Source organism: Sarcophilus harrisii, chromosome 1, assembly GCF_902635505.1.
Source record: "Sarcophilus harrisii chromosome 1, mSarHar1.11, whole genome shotgun sequence".
In the NCBI taxonomy this organism is placed as follows: Eukaryota; Metazoa; Chordata; class Mammalia; order Dasyuromorphia; family Dasyuridae; genus Sarcophilus; species Sarcophilus harrisii.
This window is the reverse complement of record NC_045426.1, coordinates 305,713,450-305,733,670: the sequence shown is the minus strand read 5'-3', so window position 1 is coordinate 305,733,670 and position 20,221 is coordinate 305,713,450. Positions and strand designations below refer to the sequence as shown.

The 20,221-nt window shown below is 35.1% G+C and overlaps 1 pseudogene; it reads left to right on the top strand.

Annotated features, from left to right (window-relative positions):
• Positions 1-8,631, top strand: part of LOC100925247 — a 72,741-nt pseudogene extending 64,110 nt beyond the window's left edge.
• Positions 8,632-20,221: the final 11,590 nt, after the last annotated feature.

Below are 20,221 nucleotides of genomic sequence, written 5' to 3'. Positions count from 1 at the left end.
TCTAGGAGGAAGAGAGATAAAATGTTTTCACAGCCAAAGAGAGGTCCTTTGGCATAGCATGAGTTCTCTTTTTAGGCCTCTGCAAAGAAATAAGCCCCATATTGCCCTTTAATAGGAAATCTCACACAAACAGCAGCAGGGCATCTAAGACATGTTGTGTGTCCCAATCAATCATCCCATGATCTCCAAGCTGGAGGAGCAGTTGAAAATTCGCAGCTTAAGACCTAGAGGAAAAAAATCTCAGAAGAGATTAAAAGTGGAGTGTCATCCAGGGTTGAGATAGTGACGTTTGGGAATGGGGCCTTTTGCAAAAAATGCATCAGGTCCCATCTTTGGACTGCCTTAAGGATGCTGATAGCCCACCTAACAGTAACAAATGCCCCCACTGCCCATAGAGTTCCCTAGCTGAAAGTAGTTAATGAGTTAAATTATGCTAATTGCTAGCAGAGGCATAGAATGCCAATCAAGAAAAGTAGGAGAGAAAATGCTAGAAACAAAAAAGTTCTCATCCTTAGTAAAAGTGTTAAGTAGCCTAGAGTCTAGGGGGTCACTGAGAGTCACCACAGAATAACCCGCCTTTCTTTCCCATTTTCAGGAAAGCTAATTTCTCCCAATTGGGTGGAATCAGGGAACATGGTGGCAGGATTAAGGGTGTGACACACCCAGAGAGTCAGGTCATGTAGGAGACCCTGATATCTATTAGGCCTCCCACCAAGCCACTGATACCCTTGGTTTTTAAAATGCTCTGAACCTTGTAGGTTAATGGCTATCACAAGGTTAGTTGTGAGGCTTTTTCAATTAAAAGGGCCTTGGCAGCCACTGCTCTAAGGCAGGATGACCATAAAGGGAAACCAAGTCCAGTTTTAAAATGTATGGAATAAGCATACTTTCTGAAAGAGCAAGCAGCCCCATTTCCCTTAAGAGATAGACGACCAGTCTGGGATAGACATGGCCCTGCCAGTCAGAGCTACAGATCAAGATAAGAATGCAGTTAAGCTTCTCCAAATCTCTTAACTATGTAACTAAAAGTTCATGCTTAAAAAATATCTCTGGAGATCTGAGAAGAAAGAGTTGGGTCTCCAATCTCACCATTAAATCATGCCAGCATTTAAATGACAAGTTGCCAAGCTGGTGAGGCAGAGAAGAGGTCTCCAGACAGCTCTTTGGGTTCCCCTGCATCCCTACTCTATGGGGGGAGAAGTAAGAGAGATCAGAGTTGCAGAGGGAGAGTGAAGGAGAAGCCCCTCCCATCTTACCAGCCACCAGGTGTTGGGCTATAGGGTGTTGGGTTGTCATGGTGGAGAGGTAGTCCCTCCTGTGCTCCTCCTACTCAAACTCAGTACAAGGACTGGGGAGTCTCCTTGGATGACTCCTAGAGCATGAACCTCTGGGGTTCTCAGCCTCAGTCTGGGAGGGATTTGACATTGAAAGAGGCATCTCTGTTCTGAGTGTTTTTCCCAGGAGGCAGAAGTTGCCCTGAGGAGAAGAAAAAGAGTTCAGAGTTCCAGGATTTAGTTCAGGTGAGAGAGATTAAAGAGAGTTAAAAAGATAAATTCCTGCTCTAAAAGGGATTTAGGAGCCTTCTGATAGGGAGGTTCCCTTGTACCTAGAGGGGATGGAAAGAGGGAGTTTGATTTCCTTTTAGCAAATTTAAGCAGCATTCTACAATGCTGTTTTAATTTAAGCTTTTTAGGTTTGAGATAGTTTACCTTAGAAACAGAGGTGCTTTGTCACATTTTGCCAGTGTCTTAGTTTCCCTGATTCTATAGCATCTTGTCCTTCTCTAGACATCTTTGGAGATGGACAGATAACAAAATGTTCCCTGAGTAAGGGGGCCTTTTTGCCAGAGAATGCAGGTATTCCCATACCAGATGTCCCTGAGAGAATACTACTTGAGTCTGGGGCTCCAACCACTCAAATCTTCCCAGGTATTTGAGTGTTCAGGTGTAGAATAAAACAAGAAAAGGTTTTACCTTGTCCAGATATTTGGGGATTCCGGTCATCAGGGAACCAAATGATGAGGTTAGTGGCAATGCAGAGAGTTATGGGAACCCCTCTTTGGTTGGTACATGCCCTTTGTGAAAGAATTCACGAACCCAAGAAGTTTGACTGGCAAAAGGAAATCTGTAGTGTTCTTCTTTTCTCAAATATAAGGATTCTCTGGGAGCAGATTTCTTGGGGGTCTTCTGGAGGCAGCCTTAGTTTCAGTTCAGATCAATAATTACCTCAAATACAGCCAGCTGTTAAAAGTTCATATCTTTATTGTCTCCTTCAAAATAGCCCACTTAGTTTTCTTAGAGGCCTATCTCCCTCCTTGGTTCCAAGTGCTCTTGCAGCTTGTCCTTTGTCTCTTCCAGCTTCAGCTTCAGCCTCCAGCTCCCTCTGAATCTCCAGTTCTGATTCTTCTCCTGACTGAATTCTGGCTCTGTCAATCTCCTCCACTGACTTGCTTCACTGACTCCTTGCTGAGGCTCCAAGAGCTTCTTTATATATGATCTCTTAAAAGTGTGAACCCAAAGATTGACTCCTCCTCTGAGAGTGGGATTGTGGGAGATGTAACTTGTGAATCTCCCTGACTTGTGAACTCTAATGTGTGAGCTCACAACTCTCAAAGGTGTAAACAACCACATAAGCATTTTTTCTATCAATTCCAGTGAGTTATCACTTTGTAAGGATTCTAACAGAAATCAGCTTTTGCTAGGAGCCTGATTTCTTCAATGGCAAGGTCCTAACAGAGAGATAAAGGTCCTAGCAGAGAAATCCTGGAAGAGAGATAAAGAGGGGTTAACACTGAGAAGAAAATGTTTTCACAGAGAGCAAGGGTCCTGGCAGGCCACTTTGCAGAGACGTTCCTTGGCATGGCATGATTCCTGCCCTTTAAACTAACAGATTCATATATTCTGCGTGTACTGGCATATTTATTTATAGATATATATTATATGACAATATAAAAGGATACCCTTTGTCTAGTTATAAGTAATCTTCGCACAACTTAGTTAGATTCTGGTCTTGATTCTTTACCAGCAAAATACTTTTTGCTTTAGGTGTAGGGAGAGGGAGGAGTTAACTTTGGGTTTTTTTTTGTTGGCTTTAATGCCTGAAAAGTTTTAGGCAGATAAGACTCTGACATCTGTTAGCCTTGCTTCTATTTGATAGGAAGTAATATGATAGCAAGAAAAACTGAAATCTTCTGAGAACTGATCTGATTAAGAGCACAGTGAGGGGCAGACCCATAAATCTCTATCAGCATATGCATGGGAAGGTATTCAGGGCAAAGATGCTTTGACAAATGACTAATCAAGAGCATAAAAGCACTTTACCATTTTAGGATCTCAAATCACTTCCTTTTATTGAATACACAGATGAATATTGTAACAAAACTGGGAAAAGGCTTTTACACTAGATTTATCCTTGCACTATATATTGTGATTTAGATAATGATCCTGCCATTTAATCAATAAACTAATATTTAGAAACAGAAATATGAATAGATTGTTGAAATTCTATGATATTTCTGATTTTGTTGTTTCTTTTCAAAATAAGACATTGCTCCTTGGAAAATTTGGGGGAATTTGGTGAAACAACTGGAAATACAAATCTGATAAGGTTTATCTTACATATACAGTCCTTTGAAATGCTATATTAAGGAAGAATTCAACTCTACCTCATTAGCATAATTGAGTTAAAAACATAGAATTGCAGAGGTAAAAGTAACTTGTACACTATCTATTTGGAAAAATTTTTAAGAAAGAATGTTCTCTAGAAGTTACTAATGGGTTTTTATTTAGCCTCTATGGAAAACCTTCAGGATTAAGAAATTTAGTACTACAGAGCAGGTTATTCAACATTTGGACAGTTATAATTCTTAGCATAGGTTTCTTTATATTTAATTTAAATTAATTTTTCTAACACTTCTACTTTTTTGGAAGAATCACCATGGCTTCATGGAAATTGGTTGGCCTCATGGTTAGAAGTCAAAAAGTTCAAATCCCAGTTCTGTTACTAACCATATGGCCATGTTACCCTAATTTTTATCCTAAGTTTCCTACTCTGCAAAATAGAGACAATAATAATTTTATTTTCTATTGTTGAGGTTCAAAGGACACTCCAAAAGATTGGGGTTTCAGACCATCATTGCAAGATATCTCAAAAGAATTTGCAGGCTTAAATCTATCTCCAATTCAAGGGGCAAAGTTTATTATAATGGTAACAGCAATTGAAGTGGGCTAAGTTCCAAAAGAATTTTAGCAAAGAACCAAGAACAAGAAGATCAATTTATAGAAAAAAGAGAGATCAGGAGCTTCATGTCACTGATATGCTAATTTTATGGCTTAGAGGTAGAACTGAGGAATAGTCTTAAAAGTCAGGTTGAAGAGTGGTCTGGTATACACCTTATTATTGTCTCAGAAACTTTGTTATTATTGGCCAACAGATTGTTATCTGATAAACAGCATTGTTTGTGGAACTATAGCACTCCCAAGACCAAGTGGTCACATAGATTTAGGGTTGCTGCCATATCTCCCCTAAAAGCTGCACCTCATCACTCTCTTATAGGACATTTGTAAGAAAAGCCCCAAAACATTGTTTACAAAAACTTCACATAGAGGAATTATTTTTACCTACTTTAGTTTTCAATGGACAAATAGGAAAAAACATATTTTTCCTCTTCTTTCTCACAATTCTTCAAATGCTTAAAGACTATTTATATCCCTCTCAAGCTTTTTTGTCTGCAGGCTAAACACCTTTTTTTTTTTTCTTCAACTTATTGATGTATAACATCCATAAACTTATATTTTTGAAGTTATTAGGAATATTGAAGACTCTAGTCCAACCCCTTCATTTTACAGTTGAAGAATTAGAGGCCCAGGGAATTTAAATGATTTCCCTGAGGTTAAACAAATATTAAGTATCCAAGGTTCTCTTGAATCAAATTCCAGAGCATTTTCCTGGGGACTATACTGGTTATCATAAAATGATCTCGGTAATTATCTTTTAATCTTCCTTTTAATTTTAGTGGCTTCCCTGTTGATTATTTCCTATTTATCTTGTATATAGTTAGGTAGGCATCTACATATGTATGTATACATATATGTATATGTGCATATGTGTATGTTTCCTTGAATGTTGTCTTCCCCATTAAACTGAATTCCAGGAGTAGAGACCTTTTTTTTTTTTTTTTTTTTTTTTTTTTTTTTGGCCTTTACTCAAAAACCTCAGTGCCTGGCACATAGTAGGTTCTTAATAAATATTTATTGATTGATATGAATTTTGATTCAAAAGAATCAAAGTATTGGGCCTAACTCTGATCCAATACTTGTAATGTGTGATTTTTTTTAAAGTTTCAACAGTATTTTATTTTTCCAAATACATATCAAGATAATTTTCAACATTCTTTTTTGTAAGACTTTCTATTTCAAATTTTTCTCTCTTCCTCATTTAACTCCCCCCTTTCCAAGACAGCAAGCAATCTAAAGTAGGTTAAATATGTGAGATTCTTTTAAACATATTTCCATATTTGTCATGTTGTACAAGAAAAATCAAACCAAAAGGGAAAAAAATTAGAAAGAAACAAACAAGCAAGGTGAATATATGATGCTTTGATCTATATTCAGTCTCCATACTTCTGAATGAGGATGGCATTTTCTATCCCAAATGTATTGAAATTGCCTTAAATCCCCGCATGGTTGAGAAGAGTCAAGTCCATCACAGTTAATCATCATATAATCTTCTTGTCATTGTATACAATCTTCTCTTGGTTCTGCTCACTTGACTCAGCATCAGTTCATGTAAGTCTTTCCAGACGTTTCTGAAATCAGCATGCTCATCATTTGTTATAGAACAGGAATATTCCATCATATTCCCATACCATAACTTATTCAGTCATTCCTCAGTTGATGGACATCCACTCAGTTTTCAGTTCCTTGCCACTACAAAAAAGGTTCCTACAAAAATTTTTGCACATGTGGATCCTTTTCTCTCCTTTGGGATACAGACCCAGAAATCTGCTTAACTTGAACAAATAACTTTTAAGTCTTTGAATCTTAATTTCAGCAGTTGTAAGATGAGGGCATTTTATTAAAGTTTTTCAGTTCTACATCTGTAAACATTTGAGTATGGTTCTTATTGTTGAGGTTCAAAAGGTGACCCCAAAAATTTGAGGTTACAGACCAGTGTTGTGAGATGTCTCAAAAAATTTGAAGGCTTGAACTCATCTGCAAGTCAAGAGGCAAAACATTATACTTGTAACACCAATTGAAGTGGTCTAAGTTCCAAAAGGATTTAGCAGAGAACCAGGAGCAAGAAGATAAATTTATAGCACAAAGTTAGAGAGACCCGAGTTTTATGTTACTTCTTTGCTAATTTTATAGCTTGCAAATAGTTTTGAGGGGTAGTCTGTTTACTAAAGAACTTGGTTGTCACTAACCAACAGATTATCTATTTCATAGTCAGCAATGTTTGTGGGACTACAGTATAGTACTCCTAAAGTCAGGAGACTTTAGAATCATTGATAATCAGATTGTTGGAATTATAGCCTTGTAAAATCAGGAGACCTCAGAATTACTATTACATTTCCCTTAGAAGCCACATTCCATGCACCCCAACATTCCCTCTCTCAAGCAGTTTGAAGAGAAGCCCAACTTCATTGAAGCCCAAATTCATTTGGGACAAAGAGACAAAGGGATTCTTCAGGCTCATAAGGAACATAGAGCTAGCCCTGTCTAGTGGGGTCCAGACTGAGAAGGTGAAACATGTCTTGGCAGTAGCATCAGCAGCATCCAGGCAGTGCTGAGTGTTAGATTCAGGTGCTACCTAAATTAAAAATGCAGGGGCTAGGGACAGAGTCAAGATAATGGAGAGTAGGCAGGTCTTTATCTGAGCTTTTCCTGAAAATCCTCAGATCAACACTAGATCAAATCTCTAAACTGTTTTTGGAATGACAGAACCCACAAATATTTAGAGTGAACAAATTTCTAGGAGAAGATATTTTGAAAAAAAAAAAACTTCAGAGAAGGTCTGTTTCAATCATGGAGGGAAGGAAGGAGGCAGATGCAGGGTAGGGACTCTGGGCGGTATGGCATCTGCACACCAGGAATCTACCGAAGGCTCTTAGCCAAAATATAGCAGCATTGACTACTTTCCTGTTCATAAGCCAGTGAATCCAACAGATTACCTGTGAGAAATCCAACACAAATACAAACGGCAAATAGTAAGCTCTGAACCTCAGAATAATGCAGGACTTGGCCACACCCACCTAGCACAGGAAGGAAGTCAGAAGGACTGACCGAGGGCAGTGAAAAGCCATTGTCAGCTGTAGAGGAAAAATCTCCCTTTACCCTAAGAGCAAACCTCAACCTTTAAAATATAACCAAAAAGGCAAAAAGAACTCTGATCATTGATAGCTTCTATGGGGACAAAGAAAAGACCTCAAACTCTGAAGACACTAAAGACAAATTGTCTCCAAATGAAGCCCCAAAGGATGATATTAATTGGTCCCATCTCACAAGGCTTTCTTGATAGAATTCACAAAAAGGATCTTAAAAGAAAGTTAGAATAAAAATAGGGAAAGGAAATGAAAGCTTTGCAGAAGAGTTTGGGAAAGATCATCTGAAGAAAACTCCTTCTCTGAGAGTGGGATTGTGGGATATCTCCCAGCGTGCTCTCTGGCCCTAAGAGCTTCAAGGGAGGTGTGCATTCAGATAAGAGTTCTCTAAAGGTGTGAACGCAAGCATTATTGTCTATTAATTGTACTTAGTTCCTTGTTTCAAGTTCTGGCCCATAACGTCTCTTCATAGGATCAGATCAATCATACTGAACCATCCTAAATTAGATAATTATTGTCTCTATCAACTCTAATGACTTAACAGTTTGTAAAGATTCCAACAGACAGGCAATCCTAGCAAAGACTACAGATGGGACAGTGATCAGAGAAAATCTATTCTATACAGGGAAGCTCTGGAAAACACACCACCACCCTGAATTGATCAGACCTGCTCTGGATTGATTACCTCAATCTTTATGTTATCTATTGGCCTATCTCTCTTAAACCTGGCAAAGATAAGATCCCAAGAAATGAAAATCAGAAAATTATCTCTGATTTTGTGGATTTGCATGATACTTGGGAGGCCATGGAGAAATGTCAGGATGCAGGCCTTGTGAAGTCCATTGGAGTCTCCAACTTCAACCACAGGCTGAGATCATCCTGAATAAAACTGGATTGAAATATAAACCTGTTCTGCAATAGGTGGAATGTCATTCTTACCTAAACCAGAGCAAAGTTCTTCAAATTAAATGACATCATATTAGTAGCATACAGAGCTTTGGGAAGACACAGAGTGGTTCCATAGATGAAAAATCTCCTGTTCTACTAGATGACCCAGTCCTGGGAACCACTGCCAAGAAACACAATCAAACATCAGGCAAAGTTGCTCTGTGATACAGGATTTAGCAAGGGTAGTATTCTTGGCAAATAGCCTCAGTGAAAATCAGATCAAAGAGAACTTTCAGGTGTTTGATTTCTAGTTAATTTTGGAAGACATGAAAGTCATTGATGGTCTTAACAGAAACTTGCACTACCTGACTCTTGATATATTCCAGGAAAATATCAACTATCCTTTTAATGATGATTATTAGTAAAATTCTGACTCAAAAGATTTGTGGCCCTGAGGCATTGCAGTCTCTCAAAGAAATAGCTTAGTTCATTTTCATGGAAATGAAATTCAGTATTATGATTAAATAATGCTTCTTTATCAAGGCTTAGTTTAAAGATAGTTATTCATTATAAGCTCTGCTTTTCCTGCCCCAATAAGACAGATATAATGTTGCACATTTATGTAGCATTTCAAAGTCTACCAGTCACTTTTCATGCAGTAGAGCAAGTATTATCTACTATTTCCCAAGAAAGGTAACCTTTACTCAGAGAAGTTGCATGGAGTAAGTCAATAGATTCCCAATCATCCTCTTTCCTTAGATCTTATCATTATAGTAAATATTTCAACATATATATTGATATCCCCTTCAACATTGTAACTATTCAATTCCTTAATCTCCTTAACTTTCATGGACTATTTTTTTTTACTTCCATCTATATAACACTGCAAATAAACTGTTCTAGGAATGGCAGTCCCTTTCATTTCTCTATAATTTCATCCCAGCTGTTTACATACTCAACATGAATGCACTCATTTCTACAACTTTTCTGGAATGTGTTGTGCTTTACCACTACTGAAGAATAGAAGAAAGTCATTCATTTGTAAATAATAATAATAATAATAATCATTTTTAGTTAAATTCTCTTAAAGCACAAATCAAGCATTAGAAATTAAGAAAGTGATATATATATACATATATATATTATATATATATATATATATATATATATATATATATATATAATATATATGAAAGTGAAATATTCTGTGATCATTCAAAACCCAGAAGAATACTAGCCACCTTAAGCCATAAGCCTTAAGATTGACAAATATTTATATCTGAGGTAAGCTCTAAAGCAAAAATAAAATCTTTAAATTGGGGATCTATTTAATAAAGAAGATATAATTTGAATACAAACTATTTCAGGTACACTTTGATAATTTTAATAATTAATGACCAAGCAATCTATCAAATAAAAATCTAACAAATCTATCAAAAAGTCATTCTTTATAAAATAAACTTTTAAGTCTAACAATAATATAATCAGTATTATGGATTTTGAAACTTATTGCTAGGCAATATCATCAATTGGCTTAATGCATAAATAAATCATCTTACATAAAAAAGGTTTTATTAATCATTTAAATTTTACTATATTTAAAAGTACAGTATGTATTTTTATATTTAAAAGAGCAGTATGAAATTGGATCACATTTATTCTTATTCATAAAAGTTTCTAAATGTCAAATATCAATTGTTTTTCATTAAGGTATGATTTACCTATTTAGGGTAAAATAAGCTACATTATAACTTAATTTGGATATACAATCACAAATAATCTCATTCAAAACTCAATTTCCCAAAAACCATTAGCTGTCAGCACCTCAAATTATATTACTAACTGCTTTAAATTAACCCTATTTCAAATATTTGCAGTGGCAATTTCACATTCTTATCTCCTTAAGATATTTCAGCATTTACAAAAACTTTTAAACTGTAATTTGGAAGTTTACAATAAAGTATACATTTCAGTTACAAGTTTATTTTCTAATTATTTTTTAATTTAACACATTTCTAAAAATCAGGAATTTTTTTTTAAAGATCTTTTTTGAATTCTTTTTAGAGAGTCTTATGAGATAGGGATCAACTCATATCATACTTTGGGGCTTCAGTTGGAGATGATTTCCTTTTAGTGTCTTCAGGGTTTGAGGTCTGTTCTCTGTCTCCATAAAAACTATCTATGGTTAGAGTTCTTTTTGCTCATTTTTTAAAGGTTGAGGTCTGCTGTTAGAGCAAAGAGGAGATTATCCCAAGCTTCCTCTACAAGCCACAGTGGCTTTACACTGCCCAGGGCTGGTGCTGCTGACTTTCTTCCTCTGTTGGGTAGGTGTAGCCAAGTCCTGAATTATTCCGGGGTTCAGAGGCACATTGTTTGCCTTCTGTATTTGCATTGAATGTCTCACAGATAATCTGCTGATCCACTAGCTTCTGAACCAGGACAGAGTAGCCAATGTTGCTATATTTTGGCTGAGTCTCCCAATAGATTCCTAGGTGTGCAGATGTCACATCTTTTTGGGTTCCTGCAATGCACCTGCACCCCAGTGCTTCTCCCTTTCTTCCTCCCCCCATTGAAAACACATTTTCTGAAGTTCTTCCAGAATATCTTCTGTTGAAAATTTGTTACACTCCAAATATTTGTGGGTTCTGTCACTCCAAAACCAGTTAGCTTGATCTGGTATTGTTCTAAGGGATATCAGGAAGAGCTCAGATAAAGGCTTATTTACTTTCTACCATGTTGGCTCTGCCTTATAATTCCATTTTAGAAAAAGAAATTGAACAAGCCATTAATGAATTCCCCAGGAAAAATTCTCCACGGCCTGGTGGATTTAAAAGTGAATTCTACCAAACATTACCAAGAACAATTAATTCCAATACTATGCAAATTATTTGACAAAATTGATCAAGAAGGAGTCCTGCCAAATTCTTCTAAGACATAAATATGGTACTGGTACCTAAATCAGGAAGATCCAAAACAGAGAAAAAATACAGACCAATCTGCCCAATCAATATTGATGCAAAAATTTTAAATAAAATATTAGCAAATAGATTAGAGCAACTTATCAGCATAATAATACACTATGACCAAATGAAATGTATATCAGGAATGCAGGCTGCTTCAATATTAAAAAACTATTGCCACAATCAACCATATCAATAATAAAAACAACAGAAAAAAATCTCAGATGCAGAAAAAGCAGTTGACAAAATACAGCAACCATTCCCATTTTTAAAAAGTACTAGAAAACATAGAGATAAAAGGAATTTTCCTTAAAACAATTAATTAGCTGCATCTATCTAAAACTATCAGCAAGCATTTTTTGTAATGTAGAGAAGCTAGATACATTCCTAGTAAGATCAAGATTGAAACAAGAATGCCCATTATTACCACTACTATTCAACATTATACTAGAAATGTAGGCATTAGCAATAAGAAAGGAAAAAGAAATCAAAGGAATTACAATGGGCAATGAGGAGATAAAACTATCACTCTTTGTAGATGGTATGATGATATATTTAATTAGAGTCCTAGGAAATCATCCAGAAACAATTAACTTTACCAACATTGTAGGGTATAAAATAAACCCACACAAGTCATTAGCATTTCTATATATTACTCACAAAGTCCAGCAGCAAGAGAAAAAAAGAGAAATTTCATTGAAAACAAGTGCAGACAAAATAAAGTGTCTACCTGCCAAGATAAATTCAGGAATTATAGGAACATAACTGCAAAACATTTCTCATGCAAATAAAGTTAGAGCTAGACAATTGGAAAAGTATCAGTTGCTTATGGGCAAGCTGAGCTAATGTAATAAAATTGACAGTGCTAACTAAAAAAAAAAAAAGGAGAACTTTGACAAAAATCTTGCTGGAAGTGATTAAGAGAAAGACACCCCTCACTCCTGTGATTGTCACAAGCAACCAAGTATTTTTTTTCCTTTAGAGAGATGGACAATTGAAGCATTCTTGAATGCTTATTTGCCATATAAACTAGAAAATTTTCATGAGCTTTTATGTGAACAGTAGACCCCTTGCTTTGTAAGTCTCAGCTGAAATAGGTTTTAATCCTTATTACCTCAGGGTGAATATAAATAGAAATCATTGCTGTTTGGGGCAGAAACCCTGTGGGTCTTCCCTCCCAGATTGATTGGCTTTTTTTTTTTTAATAGTTAATAAAGATCATCCTTTGCTTCTATTCTTTCTTATCTAACCTTAATCACTGATTCAATAGTTGCCTCAATCCAACTGAAACTTAGAAAAGAACTTGACTTAAAAAAACCAAGGTCTCCCCCTGCATCCGGAGTAATATTCAGTTGCCTGAACCATCTGGACGCAGATGGTTCCAGAAAAGAAGGGGAATCTGGTAACCTTGCACAGTCCTCTCTCATTAAAAATCCAATTCATTTGAGAGTCATAGCATCACTTCCTTGTTGTTATGGTCATCTTCAAGAATGAAAGACAAACACAGTGTAGAAATAGATTTAATATGATTGCACATGTATAATTTTAAAATATGATAAAGAAGAATGAAATAAAACTGTATATCCAGGTCTTAGTTCAATAAACTGGCCTTTATTTGCCAACCTTGTTTCACTCAGAGCTGCTATTTGGATATACCTGCAAAGTTGCCTCACAACAAGAGTTGCAGGTTTTTCAAGTCTACTGGATTTCTTGTACATAAGTGTGCACACATTCCATTTACCAATGTGAATGGAATCCTTTTTACAAAAGGTTTTATACATCTTTGTGTTCTGAGCACAAGTGAAATTTCTACCTATTGTGGTAAACAGGCCACTGTTAGGTAAAACAAAATTTTAGGGCAAATTTTCCAGCCCCTTCCTCAGTCTAGGAAGTGAGCAGTGCAATTTTCTTAAAGAAGGTTCCTCAGACACCCAGAACACTGCTGTATCGAAATGCAGTTCAATAAAAAGACAATAATATGGCCTACCCTGTCTCTGTATAGAGTTGTAGCTATAGTTTTTAGTGTATTTTCATCAGCTATTTCATCACTAGCCTGTTTTCACAAAATTTTGAGCTAGGTAAAATAAGATAGTGATAGTAAAAACAAATAGCAAAATAGTTGAACTAAAAGAATAAAATTATAAGATTATTGCAATTAAAATTGTAAAACTATTGAATGATAAAATAGTAAAAATGGAATGGATGACCCCCTTTGACTCACATATAAATTGGATTTAAGTGAAGCAGAATTGCAAAAAGTCATTAGTCTCATTCACTATTTCTTAGTAAATGAAGTCCATTGGCAAAATAAAAGTCCAGATGACTGGCAATGATTGTATATGCAGTGTATAACCCTGGTGTCTTTGTCGTCTGACAAAGCTCTAAGCTTTTCACAGAACTTGCTTTCATTTACTTTATTACCCAATAAAACAAAATCTTCATATCTGCCTATTCTGCCAGGGAAGTTTTCATATGCTTAGGGTAGACATCCTTCTAGCTCACCAATGGGACCCCTAAGTTAGCCTTAATCTGATCTGCCCTGTTTGCACAGATGTTTTTACCCAAGTGTGGTCACTATTCATACTACAGTTTCATGGAGACACAATTGAAAGCTGAGTGACATGTGAACATCAAAAGTGAATGACCAGCCCAGAAGGGGTCAGAGCAGTCCTAATATTATTTTTTTCTATCTAATATCAGTATCTTTTCTAAACACCCCAGAACCCCAAGATAAGTGAGGTAGTAATAGGAGAGTATCCTGAGGCTGTCATTAAATCCAAGGAAAGTCAAGATAAACTATATTCTACTTTGTTATTTATTATTTAGGGCATTTTTTCATATGATTAGAAATGGTTTTAATTTCTTCATCTGAAAAGTGTCTGTTCATATCCTTTGACCATTTATCAATTGGAGAATGTCTTGTGTGTGTATATATATATATATATATATATATATATATATATATATATATTAGAAATGAGGCCTTTATCATTTAGATGTAAAAAATTCCTACTTTGCTGCTTTCTTTCTAATCTTTACTGTAATGGTTTGTACAAAATCTTTTTAATTTAATATAATCAAAATTATCATTTTGCATTCCATAATGTACTGTAGTTCTTCTTTGGCCACAAATTCCTTCTTTCTCCATATATCTAAGAGGTTGATTATACTTTGTTCTTGTAGTTTGCTTATAGTATTACTCTTATGTCAAACTCAAGATCCCATTTCAACCTTATCTTTGTATAGGGCATTAAATATATAACCTACCATTTTTCATAATGTTTTGGGGAAATCATGTACTGGTAATGGCTCAGCAATTAAATTTGTGAGCATTTTTTGAATCCTTAAGATGCTGTACATCTGGACCTCAGGAATTTAACCCCTGAAGACTTCATTTTCTCTGGACTCTAGTCTACATTGACTCTGGTATACAGAGATATGTAGTCAATGGAAGGATATATTTCCTAGATACTATTGTATTACGAGTGAAGACAACTGAGAGAAGAAAAGAGACAATTCTCCAAGGAGCATGTACATAAAAAAGAGAATAGAAAGAACAGTGAATTAGGAATTGCTACAAGGAAATACAAAGATGTTTCTCTCCAATTCTGGTGTTCATTCTAAGTGAGAATAAATTACATTTGTACTAGCTTGTTTGGTGTTGGCAAAAAATATCAGTCCCTTAGGAAAAGATCTGTGGAAAACAGAAATATTGATGATTCTCTAAACTTATAAAAGAGTTTTTCAGTTCTTCAATTTCCTTATACTTTGCTTTATTTAAATTATCTTTTTATCATGAATTTAGCAGTCATGAATACTGAAATATAAAGAGAACCAAAAAGAGGATTGTACATGAATTTCTAGTTATGTGGGTTTTTTAAAGTATATTAAATTTAATAAATGAAAGCATTTCTCTGTTCGCATCCTTTCTAAAATTCTTTTTATCATGCCCTTTGTATTTTAAGTGTTTTATCGATGTTCATGTCTTCTCCTCCTTTTTGTCTATTTGTTCCTTTTCATTGCTCTGCCCATCCTTCTGATAGAATGCCTCCCTTATAATAAATAAGTACAATCAAGTAAAATAAATCAACATGTTGGTCATATCTGAAAATTCATGTTTCATCCAAGACTATGGCTGCAGGAATTTTTACTGACTGTTTCTCAATGCCTGAAATACTTTTACTTTTCAAGGTCACCTTTTGTCTTACTTCAGTTTCAAGCTAAAATCCCACCTTCCATATGAAGTCTTTCCTAATTCCTCATAGTTGCAGTATTTTCCCTCTGCTATGTATTTCTTATTTATTCTGTGTACAATTTATTTATATCATTTATGTATATATATAATATACATATATAATGTAGTTTATTTATAATATAGTTTATAATCTATAATATAGATTATGAACCTTCTGCCTTTCCTTCGATCACCTCCACTTAGTTCATTGTCTGAGAGAAAATAGACCCTTGATAAATGCATGTTAATTGACATACCTTTAGTTCATCACTTTTTTATCTAAACATGAGAGACTTCATCATCACTTTTCTGAAGTCATTATTGTTCACTTATCGGATGTTCTGAAATGTTTAAAAGTTGTTTTATTTGTATTATTATTATTTTAGGAAATTGTTCTCCTTCTTCTGGTTATTTTAATTTTAATCAATTTATACAAATCTTCCCAAAGTTCTCTGACTTTATCCCATGTGTCATTTCTTCCAATGAAGTAGTATCTTATTAAGTTCATGCACTATAATTTGTTCAACCATTCTCCTCTTGTCATATATCCATTATCTTTCCAGTTTTTTGCCTCATTAAAATTTCTGTCATAAGTTGTTTTTATGTACAAAGTCTACAATATTGATTGCCTCCTGTTTTCTAATTCTTTGAGTTATATGTTTGGTAGTAGTATTTCTGGGCAAAAGCAAATGTATATTTTAGCAATTTATTTTCCAGAAAGTTTAGGCTAGTTCACTATGCACTACTATGCTTGTAGTATACACCTTCATACTGTAAAGCTCTCTGTGTTATGATTCCAGTAGGATTTAAATAAATGCAATAGCTTAAAATAAATAGCAATCATTACACTTGCTGCCAATTAGCACAAAATGATGTTTACCTTACAAGGATGAAAATTATTCCTTCAAAATAATCTAAAGAAAAGTTAGTCCTAGATTCCAGAGGCAAGGATGTGGCACGATAGAACACTGGGCCTGTAGTCACAAAGACCTTAAATTTAAATCTAGCCTCAAACACTTACTGTGTGATCCTGGGCAAGTCACTTACCTTCTTTCTGCCTATTTCTTCTCTTATAAAATGGGGATAATAGTAGAACCTGGTTTCACAAGGTTGTTTTGTAAGTCAAAAGATTAACTGCTTAGCACTGTGTCTGGCATATATAGTAAACACTTAATAAAAATGTTTATTCCTTTCTTCTCCCTCCTCCCCTTTGCAGGACTAACCTGAAAGCAATCAGCACGCACAGTAGCCAGTTAGCATGTTGCTTTCCAAAGGGAACAGAAATTGGTAACCAAATCATTTCAGTATTTTTAAATAAAATAGATAAAACTTATTTATATGTATCCCAGGTAGCCTAACTTTGTTTAATTTATATTTATCTTTAGTTTTTACTCAAAATTCCTTTTCATTGGCCTGAACAGCCTACAAAAAAGGGAAAAGAAATAGGCTAATAAAATTAGGCTAATTTTAGATAGAGAAGTAAGCTGGGTGAAGACACTTCAATTTGGAGAATAAATATTAACTGATTGAAAAACTCCTATTCTGATTAAAAATAGCTCAATTTCAAAGAAAACCTTAAAACTAGGAAGTCTAGGGTCCAGAAGCATCCACACCAATAAAACTCAAACCCTTCGTAGCTAACCTCAAGAAGACAACCATTAGAGAACTTGTTTAGATTATAGGAGAAAATATCATTGTAACTCCTCTTGAGTTAAAAAGTATTTAATTCTTTAAAATATATTATTCTTCAATTACATAATTAGGAAGAATAATGATAAAGTCATGTGCTACATTGATAAATGTTTGTTTTTTGAAAAAAAAATTGTACATTTCCTGAATCATCATCTTCTTATTCCTCATTATCTTTTTCCTCCTCTTCCTTCTCCTCCTCCTCCTCCTCCTCTTTTTGTTCTTCTTATTATTCTTTCCCTCTATCTTTTTCTTCTTCTTCTATTTCTTCTTTTCCTTCTTCTTCTTCTTCTTCAAAAAAAAGGTGTCCTTTTCTATCATGCCTATAATCTAGGTCACTTTGGTCACTTTGATCAGCATTAAAGGGATAAACCTACTCTTGCTGAATCTTCTGTAAAAAAATTTCTGGAAGGGATATCTACACGGATCAGTGGATAGTGCACCAGCCCTAATGTCAGGAAGACCTGAATTCAAATCTGGCCTCAGACATTTAATACTTCTTAGTTGTGCAACCTTGGACAAGTCACTTAACCCCAATTGCCTCAGCCAAAAAAACAAAAACAAAAACAACAACAACAACAACAAAAAATACTTTCTGGAGAAATGAAGAGAAGCATTAAACTTGTGTTTGAGTTCTTCCTCTGGGACAAAGTATTTGTATAGTCTTTGGCTAGGGACTTAATGTCTCAGAACCTTAGTTTTTCATATTGGTAAAATTTCGATAATAATTTTTATACTACTTCCCTCACTGGACTTCTGTGAAGTTCAGGTGAGATAATGTATATAGAGTGATTTGTAATGATAGAGTATTTCCTTGTATGAATAATTATTTCTTTTTGTTGTTTTGCTTTTATACATATCATTTCTGAGGAGCAATACTACTTGGTTAACAGATCACTAGGAGAGGGATTTCTTAAAAAATGAGCAAATTTCAGCTTTTAGTCTTTTATAGTATATTTCATAAAGAAGTTATGTGCTAAAACTAATGCAGACAAGATTAGAAGGGAAGCAATAAACTGGGAAAACATTTTTACAGTCAAAGGTTCTGATAAAGGCCTCATTTCCAAAATATATAGAGAATTGACTCTAATTTATAAAAAATCAAGCCATTCTCCAATTGATAAATGGTCAAAGGATATGAACAGAAAATTCTCAGATGAAGAAATTGAAACTATTTCTAACCATATGAAAAGATGCTCCAAGTAATTATTAATTAGAGAAATGCAAATTAAGACAACTCTTAGATACCACTACACACCTTTCAGATTGGCTAGAATGACGGGGAAAGATAATGCGGAATGTTAGAGGGGATGTGGGAAAACAGGGACTCTGATACATTGTGGGTGGAACTGTGAATACATCTAACCATTCTGGAGAGCAATTTGGAACTATGTTCAAAAAGTTATCAAACTGTGCATACCCTTTGATCCAGCAGTGTTACTACTGGACTTATATCCCAAAGAGATCATAAAGAAGGGAAAGGGACCTGTATGTGCACGAATGTTTGTGGCAGCCCTTTTTGTAGTGGCTAGAAACTGGAAACTGAGTGGATGCCCATCAGTTGGAAAATGGCTGAATAAATTGTGGTATATGAATATTATGGGATATTATTGTTCTGTTAGAAATGACCAACAGGATGATTTCAGAAAGGCCTGGAGAGACTTACATGAACTGATGCTGAGTGAAACAAGCAGGGCCAAGAGATCATTATATACTAGATGATGACCAGATGATGAGGACCTGGCCATCCTCAGCAATGAAATCAACCAAATCATTTCCAATGGAGCAGTAATGAACTGAACCACCTACGCCCAGTGAAAGAACTCTGGAAGATGACTAAAAACCATTACATTGAATTCCCAATCCCTATATTTTTGCCCACCTGCATTTTTGATTTCCTTCACAAGCTAATTGTACAATATTTCAGAGTCTGATTCTATTTGTACAGCAAAATAACGGTTTGGTCATGAATACTTATTGTGTATCTAATTTATATTTTAATATATTTAACATCTACTGGTCATCCTGCCATCTGGGAGAGGAGGTGGAGGGTAAGAGGGGAAAAATTGGAACAAGAGGTTTGGCAATTGTCAATGCTGTAAAGTTACTCATACATATAACCTGTAAATAAAAGGATATTAAATTTAAAAAAAAGAAGTTATGTGCTAAGGTTCTTCCCATCAAAGTAGACATAAACTCTGCCTGAATGATGCTTATGTTGAGACAAGAATAAGCATAATTATTGCTTTTACAGGTTTTCAGATATTAAGGAGTCTTTCTAAATGGATGCCTCAGATAGGTGTAATGCTAGCATTTAATTGTTCTTGAAAGAAAACATCTTACATGTCAGAATAATTATTTTTGTCTTCCTTTCTCCTTTTGTGGTCCCAGAATCAGTTCCTTACCCAGTGTTGTTCCATATCACAGCCATCTGAAGTAATACATCTGATCAGGTGCAGGATTCCTTTTTTGATATTTTAGTTGTCATGCTGAATTATGTTGCTGAAGCCTCATTACGCCATGTTGCCTTGTACCATGTTGCTACGTATTATCCAATGAATCACCCAATCCTGCTAGATTCAATTTGTGTTCAGCTTCAAGCCTGTCTTCTCCCATGTTATGTCTTGTTCAATATATTCTTATTGACTGATGGAGATGGTGAATTAGTTCATGGCTTTAACCCTCCTCTCAACCCCTATATGTTGTACCATCAAACAACCTGATAAAAATAAATGGCCTGCCCCACCCCTTTTCACCTTGAGTACTCATTCCTGTTTCATTCTCAGCTTCTCTTGAGAACTCTGGCTACCTTGAACAAGTTTACTTTACATATTAACCTTTGTTTTCAATCTTCTCTCCAGCTAGGAAATATCTCCTAGAACATGTGTCAATTCTGTACTCTGGATCTTGCTTAAATATTGCTCTTAGCATAGTTCCAGAATAATCTTGGATTTCATGTCATCTTAAATAAATTTATCTATGCAGGTTTATCTCTCTCCCCTCCCTGCTTACTGTTACCCTAGGCTTTTACAAGTCCATTTAGTTTTCTAGGGTCCCTTAGTACTGAAATTAACAGGAAACTAATTCCCATATTCCTGCTACAAAACAGGCATGTTAATCATGTTTGCA